General features: G+C 43.3%; 1 protein-coding gene and 1 pseudogene across 3 annotated transcripts in view; one reads left to right on the forward strand and one right to left on the reverse strand.

Moving 5' to 3' along the window:
- ACOXL (acyl-CoA oxidase like) overlaps positions 1-15126 on the reverse strand; it is a 346122-nt gene that overhangs the window by 315921 nt on the left and 15075 nt on the right. Inside the window, exon 1 of one of the 3 annotated variants that reach the window (XM_081796796.1) lies at positions 4874-4942. The exons of the other annotated variants lie outside the window; for them this stretch is intronic. The gene's annotated coding sequence lies outside the window, so the exon portion shown is untranslated. Of the gene's footprint in view, positions 1-4873; positions 4943-15126 lie in introns of those variants that run through there. 3 annotated transcript variants of the gene reach the window in all.
- LOC115937694 (U1 small nuclear ribonucleoprotein C-like) lies at positions 9833-10718 on the forward strand (annotated as a pseudogene).

A 15126-nucleotide genomic window follows, 5' to 3' on the forward strand; every position in this document is an offset into this window, starting at 1 on the left:
TTGGACAGTGTCTTTTAAAATGAAACATATACTTACATAACTCAGCAATCCCACCCCCAGATATTTACCCAAGAGAAATGAAATCCTTTGTTTACACAAACACTGATACATGAATGTTTACAGCAACTTTATTTGCAATCGCCAAAACTAGAAACAACCCAAATGTCCCTCAACTGGGGACAGAAGTGTGTTACATCCACACCATGGGCTGCTGAGCAATAAAATGGAGGGAACTCCTGCTACACACGAAGACTTGAACGAAGACTTTGTGTTGAGGAGAAAAAAAAGCAAATCTCAAAAAGTCACATATGTTTCCAATTTGATGACATTCTCAAAATGACAAATTATAGCAATGAAGAATAGATTGGTGGCCGCCAGTGGGTAGAGTGATGGGGAGAATCTGACTCTAAAGGAAGAACATAGGAAGTTTCTGTGGTGACGGAACAGTTCCATGTCCTGATTGTGTTGGTGGTTACACAAAATGATGCATGTGAATCACACACACACACACACACACACACACACACAAATAGATACCCTCCAAAAGAGGAACAGACACTTCACGAAAGAAGATATACAAATGGCCAATAAGCACACAAGTGCTCAGTGACACTGGTCATCATGGAAATGGAAATTAAAACCATAATGAGATACCACCATCCACCCACCTGAATGGCTAAAAAAAAATAATATGTTAACAAGGATATAGAACAACTGAAACTCCCATACTTTGTTGTGAAAATATATAATGATACAGTCATTTTGGGAAAAGGCTTATTAGTCAATTTCTCATAAAATTAAACATATACCTAACTCTATGACTTAACAATTATACTCCTAGATATTTACCCAAGAGAAACAAAATGCTCACAAAATTCTTCTAGAAGAAGGTTCATATCAACTATATTCATAATAGCCCCAAACTGGAAACAGCCCAAGTATCCATCACTAGGAGAACAGAGAAATAAACTGGTTTAGTCATGGAATGGAATACTGCTTAGTGATAAAAAAGAATGTATGAGTGATACACATACTTGACGTGTATGAACCTAGAAAACATTATGCTGAGCTCTCTTGAATCACTTGCTCTTCAAGAAGCCAGCTGCCATGATACGAGGACACCCAAGCAGCTTTGTGGAGAGGTCCCCACGGGAGAAACTGAGGCCTCCTACCAACAGCCATGTGGGTGGACCATTTTGAGAGAGGGATCTTCCAGCCCCAGACAAGCCTTTATATGACTTCAGACCTGGCCAACATCCTACCTGCAACCTCATGACAGACCCAGAGCCACCCAGCTAAGATGCTCTGAAATTCCTGACCCACAGAAACTGGTGAGATAAGACACATTACTGTTTATGATACTAAGTTTTGAGGTAATTTGTTACATATCAATAGATAACTAATACACACAGTATTGTCATACACACATACACACACACACAACTGATGGGCATGAACTAGTATCTTATTTTTAAACACTTTAATAATATGTAATACACCAAGAACAAGGCATGAGTCATAAAATTATAGCCTAATGAATTCTCACAAAGAAAATACACCCGTACAATCCCTACCCGAGTCAAGGAGAATCATATTACATCACCAGCACACAGATTCTCCCCTCTGTTTCCCTGTCAATCATTACTCCCTCTCTCCCTGCCCACTGCTAGGTGCTCTCCTGACTTGGACTCCATAAATTATTTTTGACTGCTTTTGAATATTAAAGAACTGGGATTAGACCTTTTTTTCTTTTGTGTCTTTTGCTCAACACGGCTCTTTTGCTCATTTCTTTTGCTCAACACAGCTAATAAGATTCATCTTTGGTGTCTACTCTAGCTGTAGATCATTCATTTTCACTGCTGTAGAGGATTAAATTGAATTAACATACCACCAAATATATGCTGAGTGAACATATTGTGCTATTCCACTTACTTTAAATTCTAAAACAGACAAAATTAAAACATAGTAGAAAAAAAAAAACAGAACAGTGGTTACTTCTGGGAGAATAAGAGCAGTGATTGAGTGGAAAGGGCATGAGGGAAATTTCTGGGGTGATGGTAATGTTCTATATTTTGATAGGGGTTTGAGTTACATAGGTGTATGTATTTGTCAAAACTCTGAGTGTATACATTTAAGATTTTTGCATTGCATTGCATTTTACAGCAAAAAACAAAACAAAAGCCTGAACACATATTGAAGTCTTGTTAATGATTTGCACACTGAATTATTTCAAGGAAGGGAGTGTACTTATTTATTTCAGCAACTTTGACATGCATCCAAAAAATGAAATATGGTGGATAAAGGGATGGGTAAATGAGCAAATATGTAATATAGCAAATACAGTAACACATTAATGGTAGAATCTAAGTGGTATGTTTAAGGAACTCAACGTTAAAGTCTTTCAATTCCACTGCATGTTTAAAATCTTTAAATATAAAATACTGGAAGGAAGTAGACGACCAAAAGGGAAATTGTGGTAGGGCATCATTTCCTTATGTAAAAATGAGACCTTCAAGCACACATCTTTGTTTCTAGAAACTATTCTCAAATAAAAGGAACATGGGCTCATTGGAGAAATGGCTGATTCTAAGACAGGGCAGAGAAAAATAGATGAGCCTGGAGCATCTTGTGGTATCAGAAAGTAAAGAAGTCCTTCAAAAAAAAATCCCAAAATTGTGGGGCATGTCAAAGGGATAGAGGAGCCAACTGTAAAAGCCCCCTATGGCCAAAGCTGGAACAATCTGAACAACAAAATAAATAATGGACTATGCAAAGCATAAAATAAATATACATGAGTCCATACAGATACAAATAAATGGTTTAAATAAGTAAATACATTAGGGGAAAGAGACAAACTGCCTGTAAGAAAGAATTTGTGTAGCCACTGTCCCCTCTAGCAGGCTGAGCTTACCAGTCTCCACACCACCACTACCATCCCGAGTGTCAGCTGCACTTAGGGACCCGCTTGCAGAGGGAAGAGGTGATTTTACAAGGAAGAAATGTGATAAACACTACCCTGCCCAGGTGATCAGGCTTAACAGCACCACTGACAAGCCATGTTGATAGTATGTACCCCTTGCTATGATTGACAAGAAGGGCACTTGCCCTCATGGTCTTCCCCAAAACCCATAACCTCGGTCTAGACATCAGAAAAACACCAGACAAACCAAACTGAAGGATATTCAACAAAATACATGACCAATATTTTTCAAAAGTGGCGAGGTGATGAAAAAGGTGGAAAGACTGAGGAACTGCCCCAAATTGGAGGACACTGAAAAAAAACCAAACATGATAACAAAACACAGTGTGGCATCTTGGATGGGATCCTGGAATGGAAATAGAACACTGGTGGAAAAAGTAAGAAAGTTCTAATCAAGTCTAGAGTTTAGGTAATAGTAATGGACCAATGCTGCTTTCTTAGTTTTGATAAACGTGCTGTGGTTATATTAGCTGTGAGTAATAGCGGGGGACTGGCTGAGGGGCATATGGGAGCACTCTGTGTTATTTTCACAATTCTTCTAGAAATTGAAAATTATTCCAAAATTCAAAGTCCATTTTGAAAAGAGACAAGAAAGAAGGCAACAGTAACAACAACAAAAAAGATCTTTGTGCATTTTTTGGAAAACCTTTTAAAAACCCAACAAATAAAAAACAACTTTAAAAAAAAAAGTGGTTGTTTGTATTTTTTTTCTCAGAATCTCAATCAAAAATCAGTTTTGGTGTCATGGAAAGCACATCTTTAGACACTAAATTTGAATGCCCTTATGAAGAGAAATGTCCTTGGTGCCCAGCCTTTGACCACCACATGATTCTAGGCAGCACCCACATTTCTGGAATGAAGACTGACAAGAACTTGAAAATCAACTCTCGTTTCCCAGCATGGCTCTGCTTCAGTGACCTGCTCCTCCATCCTGGTCCTTTTTATAATTTTGCTTCAGGAGACAGCTTCAGCTTGGCTCAGGATCAACTCCCCCCTATTAATCTCTTCTTGTTGGAAATGGCAAAAATCAAAATGCTCCATCTCCATCAAGAACTGAGGTGCAACCCACTGCCAAGAATTCACACCAACAAAAGGCGGTGGTGAAGAATGGATCCCCAGAGGCGGTGAGCTGAGAAACCCTCAGTCTTCTAGTAAATACCACAGCTCCATCACCAACCTGACCGCCCACCTCCAAAGTCTCCGCCCACTCCCCTGAAACCACCCCCCCAACCCCCCCACCCCACCCCCGCACAGCCTGGAGGACCTAACCCTGAGTGGAAACAGAAACCGTTGAATCATCCTGTGGTAACTGCCAAAGACTACAGACCCTGAACCAACAAGAGTGACAGAAAATGCTAAGGGAGGGTTTTCTAAGCACTGTGGTCTAATTGTCACTGTGAAGTTCACTCAACCACAGAGAAGTACACTTGATGATTGGTAAAGTCTAGGAAAGTAGCTTGAAGAAGGCATGAAGATAGAGAGAAAGGAAGGGGAAGAAAAGATCCTCCCAGCCAGAGACAAAAACCTGATGGGAATCCCTGACAGGAGGCACTTGCAATCCAGAGCCCTGCGTCGTGTGCTTGCCAGGCGGTGACTGTGGGCCAAGAGATGTCCCCTCTCCATTCTTCCTTTCTGCCTTCCTTCCCCAGCTTCTGCTAAGCACCTGCACCACGCTAAACACGAGGAATTCAAAACAAGGCAGGCCTGTTCCTACCCTCCAGGAGCTGAGATGCTAGCTGGAAGACACAGGGGCCAAAGGAGGGTCCCCAAACAGTGTGACACAAGAAAATTTCACCCGTTACCATTAGACCTCAGGTGGCCAGAACTGTTGTTGCCTCCCAAGGGATGGCATGGTTGTTTTCTGGAACAGAAAGCTTTTGGTTTAGCATTTACCTTAACTTTGGTCTGTCAGGAGGAGTTGCAGGGGTGGTGAAAAGGCAGAGGAGCAAGAACCTGGTCTCTCTGCACAATCCACTGAGAAGTGGGGTGTCTGTGGGCAGAGAGAGGAAGTCCCCAGGAGGGAGGGAGCAGGGAGGGGATGCAAGGAGGAAAGGGTGGAAGAGAGCAGGAAGGAAGTAAAGGGAGAAATGTGGCCAAATGAGCAGAGGACAGGAACAGATACGATCTCCCAAAATGAAAATACAAACTTTCAACAAACTCAGACAGTCTTCCTCACTAGAGAGAGGTACACATGGCAGATGAGGCTGCTAGCTCTTCCTTCCCACCAGAATTCTGAAGGTACTGCATCTGCTCTGCCCAAGGGGCGGCTCCTGATAGGTCCAGGCTACCATGGTGATCCCAAGCTCCAAGACAGCATCTGGCTTAGAAATGAGACTTGATACCTCAAACAGAGAGGGTTATTTTTTAGGGTGCATGAGGCTGGAGTAGCACAAGAGAGGTTAGCTGAGAAAACAGAAACAGGTGTACAGTACCACTTAACTAAGTGTATTGTGGAGCCTAGAACTGTGGTCTACAGGTATAACCAGGCCTTGACTCCCTCCTAAGACCATGCTCTGCCCAAGGAAGGATGGAGTCTGCTAGCTTGTCTGGCTAATGTGTTTCCTGTTGATCACCCAAAGGATGTTTTTGGTGGAACATTAGTACACACATTCTGCAGGGATCTAGAGTGGAAATCCCTCATCTTCAACAATAACCTATTCAACAACTATGGAGGAAGTACCCTCAGTGGGTCAAGCAACATGCACAGGAGCCAGGGTCCCCTGCTGGACCCTGAAAGCCCCCTGCCCACCTACCTGTCCATTTACAAGTAAATGGGAACTGGGAAGATGGACATGGAGATTCCCTCAGGGGCTAATTACAACCTGGATATCAAGGCTTGAGATTCCTGAAGGGTCAAGAAAAGATTGAGTCAATACTCTCCACAGTAACCAGGGGGAGGTGGGGAGAGCACTCAGGGGGCCTGGGAGTCTGCAGCCCTCAGTGAGCCCACAGAGAGTGTCAAAACAAACAGAGGTTTGCCCATGGTCCATAAAGTCATCATTATGAACAGGAAGACAGGTAATCAGAGCCCACTGCTTCGCTCAGATGTTGTCACTTGTCTACAGTCATAATCGTGTAAGACCTATTCTCAGGTTCTGGAATCAACCCCAGGACCAAGCATTCGTTATGGAGGGAGAACAGAGTATAAATGTTGTCAACTTTGATGTTGTAAGTTAGTAGATGGAGAGACGTCAACTTAAAAAGACCAGAGATACTATTGAAACTCAGTGCAACACAAGGCAAAAAAAAAATAAAAACATATACACACTAATAGGAGGTTGCAGGAGGATCTCAACAGCTTTGCAGACAGAGCAGGGGGCAGGGGCTGGACAGACCAAGGTGGTGGGCAGCCATGGTCCGCTAACCCCTCAGTCTCGGGGTCATTGCCGGGATTGAGCTACTCACCCAACTGCGGGAAGGTACTCTAAGAGCAGCTCGCATTTCAGAGATCTCACAACACGGTAAGAACAGCTTCAGTCAGAAAATGGGCCCAGGCTTCCTCGGAAATTTCCACAGCACCTCCTGAAGCACTGAGGAATGAGTGCTTATGACCTCTAATCTCTTTACACAGACATTGGTCCCATGCATGTATAACATTTGCTTTTGCAATCAGTCAGCAAGTCCCTACCCAGAAAAGCCAAGATACTGCCCATCTTCAGATCAAAATCATGGTAACAAAGAAGACAGAAGCCCAATTTCCCATTTAAGGCATACCCGTGGCTTCCTAGGGGCTCTTCCATAACATGCTTCAATTCCTACAACCATCCAAAGACTAAGGGAAAAGCCGACAATGGGTAACCTAGCACTTTTGTCTGTCTGGCAACCATTTCCCCTTTTCTGGGCCCTATCACCCCAGTTTTTCTCTAGCAATCTCCCATTCCCTCCCCCAGCCACGTGGGTCTCATGGATGACCCCACCCCTGTGGCCCCTTCAAGGAAGGGCATTGGCAACAACCAGCTGGCCAGTAAGGGTGGCCTGGGCCAGGCTGGAAGCCAAGAAGAGCCCCTTTCTTCCAGCCTGGCTGCTGAGCCCAAAGCTCTGAAGGCCACAAGGGGGACAGGACCTGTCTGGACATGAGGAGAGCAGAGTCTGGGACTCCTGGCAGCATCACCCCTGAGCCTGAAGCCTGTGCAAGCTGCATATTCATCCGAGTGACTACCCATGTGGGCCACCCAAGAACTGGAGAGTAACTGACAGCAGACAAGGGATAGCAGTAATATACTGGCAGCCTGAAAGTGAACAGGCAAGTACATAGGTGGATGACTTGGCAAAACAGAGAATGATAAGTTCATAGGGCTGAGGACCCAACCAGCTCGTGCAACTGAACTCCACTAAGGCTTGGGAATTGGAGGTTCCAGTCACCTCTGACAGCTGCAAGTCCCCTTCCAAAGCCCATCAAAGCCTGGGGGTTCACTGTCAGGAGAAGGAGATGTGAAAGGGCCACAAAGAGGCCCCATGATGAGAACTGGGGGACCAGGGGGAGACACCCCAGCCACAGGCCCCACTTACCAACACGCAGGGCATAACCAAACATCAGGGATGACCTGTATATCGTGGGCAGCTTTGACAACTCCCCAGCAGATGGCCATAAAGTGACTTGTTCTAACAAAATCAGAGTTAACAAGCATTTCCCAGCAAATGGAAGTCAAATGTCTTGGGAGAGGAGGCTTTTCTAATCAGCCTAAAGTCACATAGGGAGGAGCCCTGCTCATGATCACTTCGGGCAGCCAGGATTATGACTTGCCTGTCCTTCATTCTCCACCCACAATTTCTCAGGAAACTAAAGGAGTCATCTCTGGAGAAATGAATTCTGTCCAAAACAAAAGAGTAATACTGATCTGCCACTGGAAAGGCTACTCTATGATCAGGAAAGCCTGTGGCCATCAACCCTGCCTTTTCACAATCAGCATTTTACTTATATTATTTATTTTGCTCCTATTATGAGCAAATACGCAAGGTGGATTAGACATTTAAGGAAAGCATTAAACACAAAAGACAGAGATCAAAAGTACAAATTGAAAAAAGGAAGCCAAAGGAAACAGAGACAAGGCAGAGAACAGAAAGGAATATCTCAAAAAAATAAGAGATTTTGCAACCAGAAAACAACAGGTGCTATTAAAAAAAAAAAAGGAACAAAGAACTTAAAGAACTTTTTAAAAAATAAAAATATGACAGTAGATATTTTTAACTCAGGAAGAGTTAGAGGATAAAGTAGAGAAAATCGCCCAGGAAGTAGAACAACAACAACAACAACAAAAATAGAGATGGAAAATATGGAAGAAAGGATAAGAAAATCAGAGGACAAGACCAGGAAGTCCAACATTTGAATAAAGGAAGTTCCAGATAATAGTGAAATAACTGAAGAACATGAGTTTCCAGATTACAGAGCCCGTTACCTGAAAGAAAAAGAGACCCACATCAAGTCACAGTGCATATAATGTAACACCAGTGCTAAACAAGAATGCTCATGATGGTATGGCTTCCAAAAGGAAGAAAAATAAGCCATTTATAAAGGATTGGGGTGCAGAAGGGATAAGATCTGTTAATAGCCTGTTGGATACTAGAGCGCAATGGCATGATGCCTTAAAAATCTGGCATAAATTTTATTTTCAGCCTAGAATTCTATACCCAGAAAAATATTCAGCCGATTGAATAGTGAATATTTTCAGACATAAAAATCTCAAAAAAATAATTCTCTTATATCCTTTCTCAGGAAGATATTAGATGAAAGACTGCTCTGGTTATCTGTAGCTGTGTAACAATGTATCCCAAAACTTAGTGGCTTAAAACAGCAACGCATTAATATTCTGTCTATGCTTTCTATCAGGAATTTGGACACACAGGAACAAGTAGGGATGGCTTGTCTCTCCTTCACAATGTCTGGGGTCCCATCTCAGATGACTTCACAGCTGGGAGCTAGAGCAGTTGGGAATGGGTTAGCAACTCTTTACCTCTCTCTCTCTATAGCCTCTCTCCATGGACCAGTTTAGGCTTCCCCACAACATGGCAGCTATAGGCTAGTAGACCTTTTTACATGGATGCTCAGGACCTCAAGAGACACGAAATGAAAGGTACCAGTCTCTTCAGAGCTGAGCCCTGAAACTGGCATGCTGTCACTTCAGCCATATTCTGTTGGCTGAAGTAGTCACAAAGCCACCCAGATTCAAAGGGAGGGGACACAACCACACCTCTCAGCAGGAGTAGCATTAGGGAATTTGTGACCATCTCTATTCCCCCACAAAGGGTAATCAAGAAAGAGAAAGCCTTGGAAAACAGTGACTTGACTACAGAGGAGATGCAAAGGAAATTTCCAACATAACACTGAAGAGTCATGTAGAAAGCCAGTCCAGACAGAAGCCCCAAAAGGAGGTCTCCAGGATGGTTGTGCTCATGGGAAGGGGGGGACGCGAGGGAGAGAATGGCCAATTATCTGACAGGTTTGACCAAGTTGAGAGGAGTGTAACCTTTCTATCCCAAAGTGTGGGGGTCAGTGAGTGATGAGTTTATAGAAAACTAAGCAAATGAATAAAGAGGGAAACTGATATCTCCAAAGAAAATAAAAAGTTGTAAAAGAAAGGAAATGAAATATGGTGTGTCATGGGGCATGGCTGGGAATAATATTTATAGAGTCATAACAATGTGAACACTGGATACTGATTTAAATAAACAAGGTGACATGCCGCTTTTCAGAGAATCAGGAAAGAAAGTGGTGCAGTAGTGAGAATCTTCATTTTCTATAATAGTGAGTCATGATATAGTCAAGAAGTGGCTGTTTGAGCATGTTATTTAGGAATATGGAGGTCAATAACATAAGAATCTGGTGAAAGATGTGGGAGGGGTTGTCAATGAAGAAGGGAAGGAAGGACAGAGGCAGAAGGTAGGGACAGCTGCTTTTCATTACAAACCTCGTTGTACTATTTGCATTAAGAATGTTCATACATGGCAAGGGACGGAGTAGCCAAAGGTCTGCAGATCAGCAAACCTAAGTTTTATTGTGATTTGTGTGACACATACCTCACCCATGATTCTCCATCTGTGAGAAAGACGCACTGCAGTGGTAGGAAACACAAAGAGAATATGCAAGACTACTCTCAGAAATGGATGGAAGAGAGGCGCCTGGGTGGCTCAGTAGGTTAAGCATCTGCCTTTGGCTCAATTCATGATCCCAAGGTCCTGGGATTCAGCCCTGCATTGGGATTCCTGCTCAGCAGGGAGTCTGCTCCCTCTCCCTCTGCCATTCCCCGTGCTTTTGCTCTCTCTTTTTCTTTCAAATAAACAAAATCCTAAAAAAGAAAGAAGAAAGAAAGAAAGAAAGAAAGAAAGAAAGAAAGAAAGAAAGAAAGAAAGAAAGAAAGAAAGAAAAGAAAGGAAGAAAGAAACGGATGGAAGAGCAGGCTTAGAGCCTGATCAACAAAACAACTACTGTATTTCAACAAGGAAAGAAACCTCCTACTCCACTCTCTGCTCCTCCTCCTGCAGGGGCAATGATCTCCCCCCACCCAAGTCTCCGGGTCCTCCTTGCCCTGTATGATGCCAGCACCCCCTATGGGGCCCTGCCATGATGCCAAGGTTGGGCCCTCCTCCTCCTGGGATGATGCCAGTGATGGGACCTGCTCTTAGAATGAGGCCACCTGTGGGAGGCCACATGCCAATGATGCCTGGGCCCCCAATGATGAGACTTCCTGCCTGCCCCATGATGGTGCCCACTTGGCCAAGAATGACTCGACCGGACAGATAAGGAGATGGGAACCTCTTTATACCCATTTTATATTACTTGTTCTACTTCCCCGGGGAGATCATGATGCTGTGATTGGGTGTTTTCTAACAGGAGGACAAGGAAGACTTGCTCCCCCTTCTTATCAAAGAGAGAATAATTTTGGCAGGGGAATAGTGGGACCAAAAAAAAAAAAAAGCAAATTTCATTTGTATTGTGAAATGTGAAAATTGTCAACTGTTTTAGTTAAAAAAAAAAAAAAAGAATGTTCATACATCACACCAATGAAAATAAGAATTAAATTTTAAAAGAGCAAGCTGTAGAATAAAAATACATGATTCTATTTATAGAAAAATGTAATGTTCACATCTATATAAACTCATAGAAAAACAGAAAAAGAAGGAGAAAAAAAGCCCTACAACATACTAAAGTATGAAAAGTGGTTGGGGGATCACATGTCCATCTATGGATGAATGGAAAAACAAAACTTAGTATATCTGAGCAATGGAGCATTATTCAGCCTTAAAAAGGAAGGAGATTCTGACACATACTATGACATGGAGGAACCTTGAGAACATTATCCTAAGTGAAATAAGCCAAACGCAAAAGGACAAGTATTGTATGATTCCACTTATATGAGTTTCCCAGAACAGTCAAGAGACAGAAAATAGAATCGATGGTGGCCAGGGGCTGGCAGGGAGGGAGGGGATGGGAGTTATTGTTTAATGGGTACAGAATTTCTATTTGGGAGGATGAAGAAGTTCCGGAGATGGTGGTAGTAGTTGTACAGCAACATGAATGTATTTAATGCCACAGAGCTGTACACTTAATAATTATTAAAGTGGTAAATGTGATTCTATGTGTATTTTACCACAATGAAAAAAGTAGTGGGGGGAGGGGTGATTTAGGAAACTTTGAAGTTTTCTATATTATTTGGCTTTTTACAATGAGAACATCTTCATGAATACTTGCATGTGTGAATAAGACTTAGGGGAAAAACCATCAATAGTTAGGAGGAGAAATGTGCATTGTTCTAGGGAAGGGAATCCAAGGGAGTAGAGAGAAAGAAGGGGTGAGGAGAGCCGGGACAGTGAGACGAGGGAGGAGAGCCTTGCAGAAGAGCGGGGAGAAGATCTTAGGAGACCAGCCTCGTGTCTTCCTGAGAATGTATGTCCTACCTACACACGTGCACACCCACTCACCAGCCTGGCCCTCAGGAAAGAGCTCCAATTTGCCAAGAAACAAACTTAAAAACATTTTCAAAGCTTATCTCATTTCAGATGTTGCTTTTAAACATTCCCTGCAAACCCCAGTGAGGAACCTCAAGTCTCCCCAAATCCTCCTGCTGTCACCACAAACAGCATGCTGTCCCATGGCCCTCAGCAACCAGGGCAATCCCAGGGCCTAGGGGACTCTCTAATGGAGTGGAACAGGGGAGTCAGCCTGGCAAGCCAGACTGGGGAAAGAGGGCAAGCCATTCCTTTGGAGGGGAACCTGGGCTGTGCTCACACCATGCCTGGGAGCAGAACATACACGGTGAACCTCTGTGCTGAGGAGGGTAGTCATTATGTGCATAGGAAATTACACAACCTCTGTTCTTTTGGAAGAAAACTGTTTCGTGGCCTCTTATGTCCTGGGAGTGCCTGACCCTGTACAAACTTCCCATTGTACACACACAGCACTCACCGAACCTTGTGGTCACAAATGCCACGCCCCCCAACACCCACTTTAACTTCAAAGGCCTGGGGCGGGGAACTAGCCACAGGAGACGCAACATTGCCTTGGTGAATCAGTGTTTGGAGAAAGTTTATTTCTGGTCTCCTATGGAGCGTTCTATTCTGGCAGAATGTTAAAACATGAAGAAATCAGGATCACTGTCTTCTAACACATGATAAGATCAAATCTGATAGTACAATGTGACCTTTCAAATAGGTATCAGAATCTTGAATCACTTGGGAAAAACAATATGAAATTTAGTCTATGTTCTTATTACAACTCCAAAATTATGAAGGCAGTAAACAGGAACTGGAAAGAATGGAAAGGTATTTGTTAAGATAATGGGGGGTTTTATCTTTTTCTTTTTTGGTGTTTTTTTTTTTTTTCACTGAATACCTATTCATCAGTTTCTCATCTCAGTAACATAACGACCTAGCAGCACAGATATTATCCCCATTCTGTGGATGAGCAAATGTCAGCTCAGTAAGGTAGAATCGCTTGATGATGATCATATGGCAAATAAGCTGCCTGCTGACTTTCCAACCTGCTGGTCTGCCTTTCCCTCAATCCCTAAGCAGGTTGTGCAATTCACAAGGAACTCCCTTCTACTTGGCCCAAGTCAGCAGCTAGAATATTAGAATTCTGTTCCATATTTTAAACTGCAGTTCCCTAAATTGAAAGAGGCAAAGAGATGACAGCCCACGAATACACTGAGAAGACCAAGGAATACAGGAACAGATAAGTGTCGAGACATGTAGACAGGGCTGTAGCAGAACTAAGTATGATTGAAAGGACCTCTTTGGAAGTCTTAAGAACTGCTAAGGCCTCCACACAAAAACCTGCACACAGACGTTTCTAGTAGCTTTATTCATAACTGCCAAAACTTGGAAGCAGCCAAGATGCCCTTCAGTAGGTGAACGTATAAATAAACTGTGGCTCACCCAGACAATGAGCTGCTATTCAGCACTAAAAAGAAATGAGCTATCAAGCCATGAAAAGGCATGGGGGAAGCTTCAATGCATATTACTAAGTGAAAGCAGCTAATCTGAAAAGGCTATATAATGTATGACTCCAGCCATATGACATTCTGGAAAAGGCAAAACTATGGAGTAAAAAGTTCAGTGGTTGCCAGGGGTGGATTGTGGGGAGAGATGAATAGGCAAAGCACAGAGGATCTTTAGGGCAGTGAAAATGCTCTGTATAATACACCATAATGACGTATGCACGTCATTATGTATTTGTCCAAACCCACAGAATGTATAACGCTAAGAGTGAGCCCTAACAGAAACTATTGACTTGGAGTGATCATGATATCCAAACTCCGTAAGAAAAAAAAAAAAAAAAAAGTATCATTCTGGTGGGTGATGTTGATGATGGGGGAGACTATGCATGTGTGGGGGCAGGCAATAGATGGAAAATCTCTGTACCTCTTTTTCAATTTTGTTGTAAACCTAAAACTGCTCTAGAAAAAAAACAAACTCAACAAAATGATTGAGACCCCCAAATATTGATTGATATTTACCATATTAGAAATTATGACAGAAAAATATTTGAATATATATTAAAACATTTGAAAGTAACTAATAAACTCATTAAGTTTTTAATGAAAAAGCTATATTTTCCGACCCCTCCCCCAAATTTAGTAATAAGAGTTGCATTGTTCTGCATTTTTACAAATCCCTTTAGTGGGAAGGATTAATAGAAGATAGCTGGATTCTCATATCTGCTTCTGCACCTAATCTGTTGGGATATTAGACTTCATGTAGTCTCTGGAAACCACCACTTTACTTTGTGAGCAAATGGGAATGAAAAGGCCAATAACATCTTAGTATTATTACAAAATTGGTTTTAACTTTGAATCTCCTTAAACAGTCTTGGGTACCCCAGACCATACTTTGAGAACCATGACATAAAGAACTATGTAACAGAGAGAGAGAGAGGGAAAGAGAAGCTTTGAGAAGACACTCCAGGACACTCCAACCATCTTACACATCTCACTTTTCACCTTCCCTAAATCCACCCCCTTCCAGTGCAGGAACCCCGACTTCTTCTGCAAGGACAAAGCATCTCCTTCTGCCTCAGCCCAGCTCATTCTTAAGAAATAAGCAAAAGATGGGCTGACTGGGCACGGGCTAACTAGTTAATTCTCCTTCGGAACATACTGGCGTTTTATTAAGGGCTTCCTTAAGCTAAACCTCCAGAGCTTGGTTCTAAGAGTGGGTGAAGGGGTCAGCTGCCCAGCAGAGCAAGGAGAAAGAACCCACAGTGGGACACACGTGCTGAGTTCTGGTCCCGACGGCTGGTCACTGAGTCCTTCTCCCTATGTGTAAACTTGAGAGGCACCAGCCCCTCTGCCCACTTCTCAGGGCTGTCAGGGCATCAAATGACCTCGTGGACTTGACCCCCCTCCTTGCAACCAAAGTACCTCCGCTGCCGTTCAGTTGCCCACTCTGCATACCTGTGCTCTTCGGGGGCCCCTGGGAGTCTGCCCCACCCCAGACGCCCACATATGCCCTGTGCAGGGCCAGTCCATGCCTGTGCCAGGATAATGTCCAGGGCCCACGCTGTCCTGCAGGTTCCCGCGCACCTGTTGCGGACACCGCGGCAAGATGGCCCTGGGCGCCGTCCACACCCACCGCATCCTGGTTTCTCTGCCCCTTCTCCCACCACCCGGGGTGGGACATGAGGGGCGGGCAGTCAAGCAACCGAGATCTAG

This window comes from Leptonychotes weddellii, chromosome 10 (genome assembly GCF_054177405.1).
Source record: "Leptonychotes weddellii isolate Sample4059 chromosome 10, ASM5417740v2, whole genome shotgun sequence".
NCBI classification, from domain to species: domain Eukaryota; kingdom Metazoa; phylum Chordata; class Mammalia; order Carnivora; family Phocidae; genus Leptonychotes; species Leptonychotes weddellii.